The following is a 14730-nucleotide window of genomic DNA, read 5'->3' as shown; positions in this document are numbered from 1 at the left end:
ACGTTTTTGAATTAAAACTAACGGAAAGGACGAAAATGTGTAACGGAGAGAAGGTAAGGGACCAAAATAAATCGAATTTTAATTAAGGGACCAAAGTGATACTACCTAAATAGTTATGGGACCAAAAATGCAATTTAGTCTTTTATAAAAGTTTTTGTGGAAACTATTTTCATTGATTAAAATTTATTATTTTCATTAATTTTTTTACATATTTAAATATATTATTGTATAATATAATTAAAATAAGTTGTCATATAAAGTCTTGGTCTTTTCTTTTTTTGCACAAGTTAAAATGAGATATATTAATAACATCGGTAATGCACCCTGCACAAGACGTGCGAAAAGTGAATCACCGATAAATAATTACAGATACAAGTCTTGGTCTTTTCTTGTCAAAAAAAAAAAGTCATGGTCTTTAGATATCATGTTAAATTTAAAATTTTAATTTAATCTCGTCGATTTATTAGTTTGTTAATATTTGTTATATTGCTTATTTGAAACGTTAATATGAAATATGCTTTTAAATAAATTCAGTTAAAACTCTATAAATTAATAATGTCAGGATCGGAGAAATTTATTAATTTAGAGAGTTATTAATTTATCGATAAATTAATAATTATTAATTTAAAGAGTTTTTAAGTAATTATACTGTACATACCAAACAAAAAGGCAAATTAGTCTATGCCTCTTAGAATTACGTTGCAGCAAACCTTGAGACTCAACGTAAATTAGTAACTACTGTGTTCATATGCATTAGAAATCAATAATGACTTTTGAAGTACATTAAATGTAAATAAGAGGAACAAATGTGTTCAATGTATTCTTAATATATTTTTTTCAGTTTCTATGAATTATTAATTTATGATTTTCTTGGGACCGAAAATTATAAAGGGATCTCCCGAAAAATTATTATCTTATTATTTTATCGAGTTTTTCAATTTTTTACATTGGCCCAAGTCGGGACCAGACAAATTTATTATTTTAGAGAATTTATTAATTTACCGAATATTAATTCAAAGAGTTTCTACTGTATATAGGCTAGAACATACATTCAAAAAGGTCAGACTCAATTTTAAAAAACTATAATGGATAAAAAGTCTAACTTAGATATTAAAACTTTTGACCATGTTAGATTTATTTTTTGCAAAGTCTAATTCGGTATAGCTTATTTCACCCTTATCTTTGTCGGAGGCAACTCCAAAATTAACCTTAAAAAAAACTATATTTTGGTAAAAAAAAAAAAAAATCTCGACAAAATTATTCTTTACAATTCAATTATTTTCAAATCTAAATCTACATCATAATCAAAAGGAACGAGAAAATTAACTACCTATATCAGTTTTTTGGTGACAACTTCCTTACCCATCAATAAAAGGTGGGTAACACAACTCATGTTAAGTTGGCACCAATCAAAGTTATTCATATGTTTTCTATTATTTTTAAAGTTATATAAATACATGATTTTGATTGGGCCAACTAAGCATGAGTAATGTTACCTACCTTTTATTGATGTGTAAACGAGAACTTCCCTAGTTTTTTTTCAAGAGAACTGCCTATATTTTGTGAACATTTTTCTGTTATAAATTTTTTCTTAACAATTTTTTTTTTCCAAATTAAAATATAAATTGAGTATTCAAAGTAAACTTTAAGTAAGTTTAAATAACATACATATCAAATGTTTCAAAAAAAACATGCATATGCACAAAAATAAATAAAATGGTACACATTATAATGTAGAAACGAGCAAATTGAATAAAGCAGATATTATATAGTAAAATAAAAACTGTACACCAAAATACAATCAATGTACATTATGGTTGGATTTTTCTTGAGCTTTTGTTCACGATGAGTGTTAGAAATAAACTCTATAGCATTGACATATCTTCAAAAAGAAGATTGATTTTTTTTTAAGGAAGAAGTTGTAACAAACGGATTCTATATAATAAACATGTCTTGCAAAAATATTGAACATAACGTCGTAATTTGTCGTTGGTTGCACTCTCAGAAAGGTGGTAAGGTTGATAAAGCAGACAAAGGAAATAAAGGCAAGAAACCCGGGAAGCTTCAAAAGCAAACAACCCAAGTATGACATAGGTTCATCAAAAGAATTTGAGACGTCAATTGCTCAAAATGTTGTTTTTAACCCACCGGTATTAGACCATACAATTGTGTAGTCTGAAAATGCAGATGATGCACAATCAACTATAGAAAATGTAGAGAACGGTCAGTTTCTGATGCTGCTCCACCACCCCCTCAGATAACGAACAAATCTAACACATCTTTTCACTTTTTTTTTTTTTTGAAAGTAATACATCTTTTCACTTAGAGTTACATAATGTCACATATGAGATTGTGGGGCCACGTTTTACAGAGCAGATTCCGATTTTGGAGTTGGTAACCGAAAATGAAAACTTGGAAACATCAGGTACGACAGAAAATGTCCCAAATGCTAGCGTAGAAGTCAATGTTGGAGCTCATATTGCTCATTCTTCACCGATTGTAGGTATAACTCAATGTTGTCTACAACTTCAAAAAGAACTTGATCTTGTTAGCGAATATCTTCTTCAAGGTAAAGATGATGACGTCCCTTTTACGCCTTATTTGACGATGAAGCAAAAGAAACAAATCAGTAAACTCAATTCCTACAACACTCGATCCAGGAGTGAACCCAAAGATGGTTGAGCAACACCTTTTCTTGCAGGGACATTATTCTTTGCTTTTTCTTATTTTTTTTCTTTTTTATTGCTTTTTGAGGGTTTTGGTTTGTCCCATGTATATATTTTTTTTCCTTTTTTAATAATATATTACGAGTAGGCGGGCATAGGATGGGGGTATCTAACATTCAGATGCACCTTATTACCTCACCTATCTCTGGCTTATCGGAAGAAAAAAAAAATAGACCAAACCTTTTCATGAGATATAAAGTTGTCTTAGTGATTGGACTGAGGCATTAGGAAGCGAAGTGACAAGAAGGTCGAGCGACATCTACTTGCAGCATAGTATTTTATTTAGTCGTATACATCTTTTCGTCACAATTATAAACAATTTTTTAAAAAAAAAAATTATTGAATAACTGATTTATCTGATCTATAATATTGACCAAATACATTAATTATTCCAAGAATCTAAAATGATTTTTTGCTTATAATAATGATAAAATAATATTATTATTTTTAAAGAAATAATATCATAATTAAGAAAAATCATTAAACATGGTAATTTTATAAGTTTTTTTTTACTAAAATAATATTGGCATTAAATGTTTTCATACCACATACATTAATTGAATTTCTCTTAAATATGAAGGGTATAAAAGTGCAATAAATGCGCCTTAAAATTCAAAACTTTTTCTTATGTTTTAGACAAATATTTCTCCAAAATTTTCTTATATAAGAGACTAGAGAATGTACTAAGCAATAGGAAGTTTCAATAATAAAAAAAAATATAGTAAAATATATGAATATGAAAAGAAAAAGGAAGTTTTGTAAAAACAACCAAACAAGCAAGGGAATAATAAAGACGAAAAGGTTGGAATAGGTAAATAAAATAAATTTTGTAACAAAAAAATAAAACAAAGATAAATATTTTTAATGTTAATAATTTATGTAGCAGAAAAAAATTATTGTTTTCAAAACGTTGTCATAGGTACCTCAAAAAAAAAAACGTTGTGATAGGTATAATTTTTAATATAATAAATAAACATTTAAGAGTAATAAGAAATGTTTTTTTTTATGTTTTTTTTTTTGGAAATGCTAACCGATGCCCGGGCACCAGTTAAGGATGTTAAAAAAGGAAATTATATAGTAGTTATTGCATTGAAAATTGTGTAATTAATACTAAAAAAGTCAAAATTGTTTCCTTTTATGGTAATAATTTCCGCTTTTTTTTTTATTGTACTATTTGGAGGAAAATTAACGTGTTGACAACTTTGGAAAGTTTTATGGTTGATGCCGAAGATTTTCAAGACGTATTTCTTGGCAAGTGGCAACATCTTAAAACATCTCAACTAATCACATTTGCAATGACAGTATGGAGTCTTTGGCAAAAATGAAACTTAAAGTTATGGGAGGACAAGACTGAGACTATGGAGCACGTCATAGGTCGCGCGCAAGGAACTCTCCATGCATGGCAACATGCAAGACATACTCACACTAATGATCGAACCCAACAACATCATGTGCAGCCTCTGTATTGGCAACCTCCTCTTCCAAATTATTTCAAGGGTAACATTGATGTAGCATTATTTACAACAGAAAAAAAGGTAAGCATGAGAGTGTGTCTTCGTGATGAGAAAGGCACATTCGTTGCTGCTATGACAATTTATTGTGAGGATGTGATGACAATAGCGGAGGGTGAAGCTTGGGGTTTGTACCAAGACATTCAATGAATTTCTTCATTAGGATACCACAGGGTGATTTTTGAGCTGGATTGTAAAATGGTTGTGGAAGATGTGCACAATAGTAAGATTAATCTTTTTGAGTATGGTTCGATTATTCAAAATTGTAGAACCTTATTTGATCACTATAATGACTTTGTAATTGTTTTTACTAGGAGTCAAGCAAATGGTAGCGCTCATGCTCTTGCGCGAGCAGCCTTATCTCATGCTTCACGCAGAACTTTTGATGTAATTCTTTTTTGTATTGCTCCTATTATTATGAATGAAACACCTTAAATTTGTTTGCATAAAAAATTGTTTTATTTTAAACAAACCATAATAGAATATATTAAATCGAACAAAGAACTACCCAATACAACGTGTGCCAAAGCAGAACACTAAATGTTTCGTAACATATGCAAATCCAAAAAATAAAAGATCGCAACACTGAAAGAAGAAGAAAAAAATGGTATACAATGCTACTTTTTTTAAGATTAAAAACAATTTTGATGCTTGTATTTTCATCCATCAATTTGGTTCCTACCGATAGACGTAATTTTTACACTTAAATTTATTATTCAACTTTTTTTTTTTGATTGACGGGAGGGCTGAAGCCCAAAAAAAGAGAAATTACATCTTAATCAAACGCGGAAAAGAAATCCCTGCTTGATCAACAGCTAACAAATGACTAATTTGAGTCGGACAAGACTCATAAAACTAGAATCATGTTCATTCAAAATCAATTTTTGTCACGGTAAAACTATTTTTTTGCAGTTAATAGACACGTGCTAGTGGAATAGTGAATCTCCACAAATTCCATAATCATTTTAGTACATGCCGTGAAATAATCAAATAGACATCCGGGAGAATTTTGATTTTTTCTTAAAGAAATAAATTTAACGCATATCGTTCATCAAAATTGTTTCAATATAGGAAGAGATATGATCAAACTCTTGATAGCTAACGAAAGAAAGTGATGCTAGCTCTTGCTAACAAATGAACAACATTGTTGGTTTGTCGTCTAATAAAACTTATCTAAACTAAAGTTTTTTTTTTATAACAATTGTAACCATAATTTACTCTTCATTTGACCATATGCCTAGAAAATTTACTCTTCATTGACCATATTACTAGAAAATTGGCTAGATCTTATGAACGCCATAATCTGAATTCTCTGATGTTAAATCCTCTTTCCAATTCTCAAAATTCTTCTCCACCAAACTCTACTTGCTTGATCCCAACAAAGCTATTAAAAAACAAAAAGCCAAATCAATTAATTGGATATGTAATGAGAAAAAAGGAAAACAAATGAGCTGAAGTAGTTAATCTGAAGAGAAAGTGAATATCATACTCAGAACTTATGTGTGTCAATGCATTTATCAAAAACATCTAGAATCAATGGTTCATTAGTCCCAAAATATCCACCCTGTTATATCACAAGAAGAAATTATTAGAATGTTCACTTCAGATTCAAGGAAGAAGGAGACAAGGATTCTGACCTTTTACCAAATAAATTTGTAGATAGTATTTGAAAATGATTTTATTGTCAAAGAATTTAGTCAATACAATTATACATTGAATAAATATTTAATAACCAACAGGTGTTAGGTGTTGATTTATTAATAGAGATCGGACCACGTGATCAAGTCATTTAGTTAAATCTAGCTAATTTGGTCGAATGATTTAATAAAAGAGCCAATAATTCAATTAGTGGTAAGTTATTCTCACCTAGTGGATCAAAGAGCCTATCTTAGATAATGTGTCTTGCGGGTAAAAACAACTATCTTTTTTATTTGTCAATAAATATTAAATACTACTCTAGCTCACATCAATTTATACATCTTTCTTTGAAAATTGAGATCATTACAAAATTTGATGCGGATTTCTCTTTAATTCTTGTAAACACAAGTTAATTTCTAAAGATGATACTAGCCACAATATATACTAGATTGACAATGACATGCATATACTAAATTTACACCGGGCACAGGCACACAAAAGTTTTGGATTTTATAGCCCTCACCATCATTCTTTATTGTAGCCATATAGAAAAGATGCAAGAAAATACATATGACACAATAGTCCAAACTCAATTTTCAGCCGTATCCATGCATGCATTCTCCAATAATATATCATCCAAAAATTTCCTTAGATTCTTTTCTGCGGGACCACCTTCCTTCCCTGCCTCTCTAGCCAACCCCTTCCATTTCATTGCATTCTTTCTCAATTCCTCTCCTTTCTCTCCTCTCCCCATCACCACTTCCAAACACTTTCTAATTTCATCCCCTCCTACAATTCCATCCTCATCCACTTTATCATCAACTCTCACCCCTATCTTCCACACATCTTCAATTAGTTTTGCATTAGTCTTTTGATCAGTCCATTGAGGAAATGCCACTAGAGGAACCCCTGATACCAAACTTTCCAAAGTCGAGTTCCAACCACAATGAGTCAAAAAACAACCCAAAGAAGAATGTGAAAGAACCTCCACTTGAGAACACCACTTCACTATCTTCCCCTTCTTTTCCAACTCATCTTTAAATTTCAACTCCTCTTCTTTTTCTCTCATGACCCACAAGAATGAAAACCCACAATTCAACAACGCACTTGCAATTTCGTCTGTTTGTCGCTTAGACAAAACAAAGTAACTACCAAAAGAAACATAAACAACAGAAGATTTTGGCTTTGAGTTCAACCATTCAATATAGTCATTTGAAGGTTGCAATAGGTCACCGCTAAAGGAAGTACTACCGGAGGGAATCAATGGTCCGATGGGAATCATTTTGAGGTTATGATGAGTATCAACGGCTCTAAGTGCCTCTGGCTCCAAAGCTTCAAAGGTGTTTATGAGTATTATCGGATTGGTTTCAACATCGAGTTCATGAAAATCTTGTTGAAAATATGGAAAAACAAAAGACAAGTCACCAGGATTTGAGGTAAATAAAAAAGAAGGTATGTCACGTGGCGATAGTGTGAAGGGCAATCCTGGTAATTCAATGGTAGTTTGGTTTTGGTTTTGGTTATTGATATGGTTACTATAACCATGAAAGTAGTAATAGAGAATATCAAACACTGTGGCGGGTTCAATCCAGAGTTTAGCTGAGCGGAGGTTGAATCCACGAGCTACTTGTGGAGCCCAAGGAAGCATTAACGTGTAGAGTAAGCAAGTGAAAGGTTTGGATTCTTGTTTGGCAGAGAGTATAAGATTGGTGATGAAATCGGAGCCACGGGTGTTGAACTGTGAAGTGTATAGGTGGAAATCAGCGTCGGTCTTTGTGATGGCAATGAAACCGTCGTCATGGCCATCGGAGAAGGGGGTTATGGAGAGGTTGGAGATGGTGGTTATGGATGGATTGAGGAGGATTAGGCGACGGTAGAGGTGGAGGGTGATAGGAAGAGTGACATGTGCACCCATTGATATGAGTCGCTTGGCAAATTGAAGGGCTGGGTTTATGTGGCCTTGAGCTGGGTACGTTACCAGAAGGATGTGGTGGTGGTGGTGGGACATGATTGCAATGGGGAGATTGGTAAGGAGTGAAACACTATTTATCATATCATAAATGTATGTATATGCACATTTTATTTATTTAGTTTTGGCTTAATGATGTCTTTAGTCCCTGCAAATAGGCGGCGTTTAAAAATTGGTCCCTGTAATCGCTAATCCTGGCATTTTACCCCTGCAATTGTTAATCATTTAAAATTTGGTCCTTTGACCAACTTAATCACTGCCACGTCACCAGATTGACAAAAATGGCATGGGAATTGACCAAAATACCCCTGGGCTAATTTTTTTTTCCTTCAAAAAAAAAAAAAATTCAAAATTTTGAAAATTCTTTTTTAAATTAAAAAAATCTGAAAAAATAATTAAAAGTCAAAAAAAATTTCGGAAAAAAATTGTTAAAATTAAAACTGAAAAATTTTCGGGAAAAAATCGTAAAAAAATTCGGGAAAAAACTGAATTTTTTTTTAAGGAAAAAAAACAAAAAAAAAATAAGCCAGGGGTAATTTCGTCATTTCCCATGCCATTTTTGCTAATCTGGTGACGTGGCAGTGATTAAGTTGGTCAAAGGACCAAATTTTAAATGATTAACAATTGCAGGGGTAAAATGCCAGGATTAGCGATTACAGGGACCAATTTTTAAACGCCGCCTATTTGCAGGGGCTAAACACACCATTAAGCCTTTAGTTTTGGATCTCATACTCACACATCCACACAAATTAAATTAACACACGGGTGATGATAATGATATTGAGAAGGACTTCTTCCTCTTGCAATGGTGAATTTCTTATTAAACTACAAATATATTATGCGGTCCTATTAGTTGTTTGTAATGAGTTAGTAGTTTTAAGTTTTTTTTTTCTTCTACAAATTGGTTTTTAAGTTATAAAATATTTTTGCTATTATCATCCTTTTATCTCCTTAAAAAGTGTTTTGAATGTTTAATACCATGTTGGTAACTCTAAATTCATTGCTCTCAAAATTAATTAAGATTCGTAAGTGTATTAACAAATCTTTGTTTGAAACGACATGGTTCGATTACTTGATTTATAATGTTGTTAATGAAATATTTATCTATAAAATTATGTTTGAATTCATAAACAAGAAGGAAAAGCTATGTGTGAGTAATCATATTTGTTGTAATAAACATTTTTTGGACTTATCACCTCATTATTATAATGGTAACCGAAATACTTTTTAAAGAAGTTGAATGATTTTTTTTTTGGTACAGAAGTTGAATGAAATTAAATAGTAAAGGAAATACTTTTTAAAGAAGTTAAATGAAAAAAAAAATGTGACATTTTTGGTGTAAACTTTCACAACAAATCACATCTTCATTTTTCTATCTCTATTATTTTTGAAAAATAAAAAAAGAAGAAAAAAGTTGTCACAACAGTTGTCTCAAAATGGTTATTCAAATATCAATAGTCTTTTAAAAATAAAAAAAATAACAACCAAATGCTGCATTCTTATTTGATGGGGATGTAAACTAATCTACATCTCCTTTTTCTCTAATATTACCCCTCTTTCGTTTTTTTTAACCAACTCTTTCACACTTTTATTAATTCAATTATTATAAAATATTACTAAAAATTACAATGGCCCCCATTTAAAGTTTTTATGAGGACAATAATTGTGGTCATATTAAAATGTCCTTCAACATTAATATGATTTTGTTTTTTATACTTTTATTAAGATTTTTTTTCTCTTTTCAGTCCACGTCCACAATTATGTTAGGTGTATTTTTATAACAGCACTGCTATACAGCCCGACAATTTTTTTCTTGAAATTTCAAGAATGCATATGTGTTTAATTTGTATTGGTGTACAGTCCTTAATTGGTGGAATACAGGAGGTAGTGGTGATATTTTATTTTTTTGTTACAACAGAGCAATTGAATCGTGAAGCTGTCGGGTTCAAGTTTTCGGGAACTTTAGCATTATTGTTTTTATAATACGGTGGCAACTTACCTATCAAATTTTTTGTAAAAAAAAAACTTACCAAACAAATTTGTGGTGTAGAAATATGACTTTTCATACAATTAGGAAATTCATGTCAACAAAACTTATGGACATGTAAGTGGATATTTAAGACGATGATATGCAAATGCATTTTTTTTAAATGCAAGTGGAAATATGATTTTAATTATACGTTTTCACATAAAAAAGATTTGCTGAGTATTAAGTTTTTGTTGATGATGATCAGGGTTAAAATTATATAAGATTGTTCCCAATGTTTTAAATTCTTTTTACCGAGGTTCGTGAAGCTCCGGTTTTAAATGAGGTCCCACAAGTGGACGGTGAGATCGGTCCTCTGAAATCAGTCGGTTTTTAGATCGAGTTTAAAAATAAAATAAAAAAAAAAAAAACTTTTTACTAAGTGAATGTGGGGTTTTAACAAGACTTTTGATTTTCAAAACTCTGGCATAAAGTTTGTTTACAGAACAAACAGGGGAGGGATCAAATTTGAACTTGTATCATTTCACTTGGTGTATTGCTAACATTATCCATATGTTCCGTCAACATATTAATTTCAATTGTATAAATATTAATCTATGTAATCTTTTTTTAGGGGATTAATCTTTATAATCTAACTAATTTGGTTAGTAAAAAATAAAATAGTTTGGTTAGTATGTACTGATAAATAAATTTGAAACAAGATCATCCCTTAATTATTGAATAACAACTCTCACTAAGCTGACATATTTCCATCACTCATAGAAGTTCTAATTAACAGTCCACTTTTGATTCGAATATGGCTTTTTTAAAAGGCAAATTGATTTTAGGGACTTCCACCATGTTTCTATGAACTTGACCATCGACCAAACATACCATACATCATAATCCATCAACACCAAGAAAATCCCTCAAATTCTTTTCTGAAGAGCCACCTTCCTTCACAGCCTCCCTAGCCAATTCTTTCCATTTCTTTGCATTCCTTCTCAATTCCTCTCCTTTCTCTCCACTCCCCATCACCACCTCCAAACACCTCCTAATTTCATTCCCTCCTACAATTCCATCCTCATTCACTTCATGATCTATTCTCACCCCAATCTTCCACACATCTTCTATTAACTTTGCATTAGTCATCTGATCCATCCATTGAGGAAACGCCACCACAGGAACCCCTAATACCAAACTTTCCAAAGTCGAATTCCAACCACAATGTGTCAAAAAACAACCCACAGAAGAATGTGAAAGAACCTCCACTTGGGAACACCATTTCACTATTTTCCCTTTCTGTTCCAACTCCTCTCTATAGCTTAATAACTCCTCTTCTTTTTCTTTGATGACCCACAAGAATGAAAATTCACAATCCAACATAGCACGTGCAATTTCCTCCATTTGTACCTTTGACAACGCACACAAACTACCAAAAGACACATAAACAACCGACATCTCTGCCTTAGAATCCAACCATTCAACACAACCATCAGAAGGTTGGAAGATATGAGTTTGACCACCAAATTTATTATCCTCCGTTGGATCTTTCTTGTCCAAAAAATCAGAAGGAATCAACGGTCCAATGGAAATCATGTTTAAATTTTCAAAGGCTCTCATTGCTTCTGGTTCCAATTCTTCAAATGAGTTAACAAGTACTGTTTGGTTTGTTTCTACATCAAGGTCTTTAAACTGTTCTTCAAAGAATGAACGCATTAAAGAGTAAGGAGTTGGACATGACTCCAATAGAAACGAGGGTAGGTCACGTGAAGACAGGGACAATGGCAATCCCGGTAATTCAATCGAACATGAAGGGTTTTTGATTGAATCTGAGTGTCCGTGAAAGTAGTGATATATGATGTCAAACACAGTGGCTGGTTGAACCCAAAGCAACGCTGTCGGGAGGTGAAACTCACGCGCTGCCTTTGCAGCCCATTGAAGTAGGATGGAGTGAACTAAAAAAGTGAAGGGTTTACCTTCTTGTGAATTTTTTAGTATGATATTTTTGATAAATTCAGAACCGCAGCGCGTGAGTTCTGATGAGTAGTGTAAGTAATTTTCGGTGCCGGTGGCTTTGAAGCCGTCGTCGTAGCCGTCGGAGAAGGGGAGGTAGGAGAGGTTAGGGAGGGTGGGTTTGTTGGTGAGGCGGTTGTGCATGTGTAGGGTGGTCGAGAGAGTAACGTGTGCACCTAAAGCAATGAGTCTTTTTGCGAATTGGAAGGTTGGGTTTATGTGGCCTTGTGCTGGATATGGTATGAGGAGGATGCGGTGGCGGTGGTGAGGCATGGTGGTTGGTTGTGGTGGCGGGTGATTGTGTGATATGGTAATAATAGTAGAGTCTCAATTGCTATATGAGTGGCTCCTTGAAGAATTTAGGCCACATGAGACAATTTATAACAAGAACGTACTAAAACGATATACTACTAATAATAATATGATAATACTAAAACGATATGGTAATAATATAAAGTTATTTTATATTAGAGTCATGTTAACTTGTGCCCTAAGGACACAAGTTAAAGTACTTAAAATAGAAATTAAAAATAAATTTTACATTGAAAGTATAACTTTTATAACTTTTAAAATATTGAATGCACAAATTTCAAAAAAAATTTCTATATTTAGTTTCTTAACTTATGCCCCGCACATGTTAACATTTCCGTTTATATTATAATATGTATCAGACGTTATTGGATAAAACTAAGTGGGGTTGCTACTTGCCAGAAACTTTTTACAATTTTGTAGAAATTTTGGCTTTGTGACGTTTGAGGTGACGAAAATCAGAACATGCATTTACCCAATTATGTTGGTTTTCTCTTTAGTAAAAAAAAAGACAAAATAAGTTTGTATTCTTTAGCGGCAAAAGCTACGGTAGGCAACCTTTATAGGTCTCCTATCGTAGGAGACTTGAACTTTTTTTTTGTTTTGTTTGTAAAATGAATGTCCACCATTGGATCTACTTAAAAAAATTTAAGTGGCTAAGATTTATAGGTTATGTGACCCACTAGAATTGTATTTTTTAAATATATATATTGATTTTAAAAAAGGCTATTTAATATGAAAAACATTATTTATTTAATGAGTAGAGAAAGATTAACCTTGTTGGACAAAGAATTATTTTTATGCGTAAAAAAAAATGCTAGTTAACGAAGCAATATTTTAGGATTAATTAAAATATGATATATAAAGAATATGTGTGGGGTGTTTGTTTTTTTTAAATAGATAAACTCATAATAAGTAAAAAATTATGCCCTTAATTATGATGAAAAATATTTTTCTACCCTATTTGAAATGGTGTGAGAGAAAATGCACAGTATATATATATATATATATATATATATATATATATATATATATATAATTTTTTTCTTTATCATTTTAAAAGTGTAACAAACTAAACTACATGAGTATATTTATACTTCTTTCAAAAAAAAAAGTATGTTTATACTTATTTTGTTATTATTTCAATTATACCATCAAGCAACTTTTTCTATAATAAAGATTGTTGTCGGTGCTCTACCAAAAAAAAGTAAGATCTCTACAAAAAAAAATATTGTTGTCGGTGTCATTAAAAAAAAGAATTTAGATTATTTTTTTGTTATAGTGTTGGTGTCATTGAAATAGATAATCATGGTTAGTTTGATTTGTTATAACTTGAAAGCAACAAACATTTATATTTTGTTTTAATCAAAATCAAAATTTCTTAAAAAAACGTCGTTCATAATTTTCAAATGTTGACGCAATAAAAAGAGCGAAAAGACGCGCACGTGAGTGTCCGTCTTTTCGCTAGTGTATATAAAATTTGTTTATCCATATATAAAAATTATATAAAATTTGTTTATGCAGATATAAGCATTTAAAATTTACAACTAGAGTGGCGCAAACATTGAACGGTGTTAATACACATTTAAAATACACAATTGACGTTATTCAACCATTTAACAGGTTTTTGTATACATAACAGAAAAATATTAAATAAAACCATTACATTAATACTCATAATTTTCATTTAATATCTTTAAACATTCAACAATATTAATAATGTAATTATTTTTTATATAATTATTGCAATGTTAATTGAATATGGGAATAATAATTGTTATAATTATTACCCACAAGAGGAGGTAATCCATAGTACATTAACTTACATTTGCAAGTTATAATAGGAACGCCAAAAAAAAAAGGGTACAACATGTCTCGTACCATACGAGACCTACCAATGTTGCGCACGGTAACCGGCGCCTTCTTTATAAGGCAGTTAACTTTTTCTTTGGGGAATTAGTCACTTTAGTCCCTGAAAGGGAGAGGATTCGTCACTTTAGTCCCTGAATAAAGAGAAATTGCAAAACAATCCCTGCATGGTCAATTTCAGGGACTAAAGTGACTAACGGAGTCTACATTCAGGGACTAAATTGACTAACGAAGTTTGCATTCAGGGACTAAATTGACTAACAAAGTCTACATTCAGGGACTATTTTGCAATTTATCTGCATTCAGGGACTAAAGTGACGAATCCCTTCCGATTCAGGGACTAAAGTGACTAATTCCCCATTTTTCTTTTAAAGAAAAGACTTTTTAGGCAATTACATATTAAGTTTTTTTTTTTACAGCAATCAACTACGGAAAAAGCTTAATGGTGCGATTGTAAAACAACGAAAAGCGACGAACCTACTGTAGCCGCTAGATTAAACACAACATCCATTGGATTTTAGTTATGTTTCACTTTTATTTATTGTAAAAATATAAAAACACTGCCGAGGTTTTATCGTGTCCAGGTCGTGCGTAAAAGTTTCGCACTATATAGCAAGGTTCATCAACTACTCCCTCCGTCCCATATTAGATGACCTAGTTGACTCAGACACACATATCAATACATATTTTTTATCTTTAATATCTTTAATTATTTATTTGAAAAAA

General features: G+C 31.6%; 2 pseudogenes across 2 annotated transcripts; both read right to left on the bottom strand.

The window, feature by feature from the left end:
* Positions 1-5361: 5361 nt before the first annotated feature.
* Positions 5362-7892, bottom strand: LOC146933215 (phloretin 4'-O-glucosyltransferase pseudogene; annotated as a pseudogene). Its single transcript, XR_015007399.1, has 3 exons — positions 6399-7892; positions 5727-5801; positions 5362-5621 (listed from the first exon to the last, which is right to left on the bottom strand). The product of XR_015007399.1 is annotated as a phloretin 4'-O-glucosyltransferase pseudogene (transcript).
* A 2629-nt stretch (positions 7893-10521) lies between these two features.
* On the bottom strand, positions 10522-12178 carry LOC146933214 (phloretin 4'-O-glucosyltransferase pseudogene; annotated as a pseudogene). Its single transcript, XR_015007400.1, has one exon. The product of XR_015007400.1 is annotated as a phloretin 4'-O-glucosyltransferase pseudogene (transcript).
* Positions 12179-14730: the final 2552 nt, after the last annotated feature.

Source organism: Medicago sativa, chromosome 4, assembly GCF_051527215.1.
Source record: "Medicago sativa cultivar Bolivia chromosome 4, Bolivia_mono, whole genome shotgun sequence".
NCBI lineage: Eukaryota > Viridiplantae > Streptophyta > Magnoliopsida > Fabales > Fabaceae > Medicago > Medicago sativa.
The sequence above is the reverse complement of the archived record's forward strand: the minus strand, read 5'-3'. Positions and strand labels throughout refer to the sequence as shown.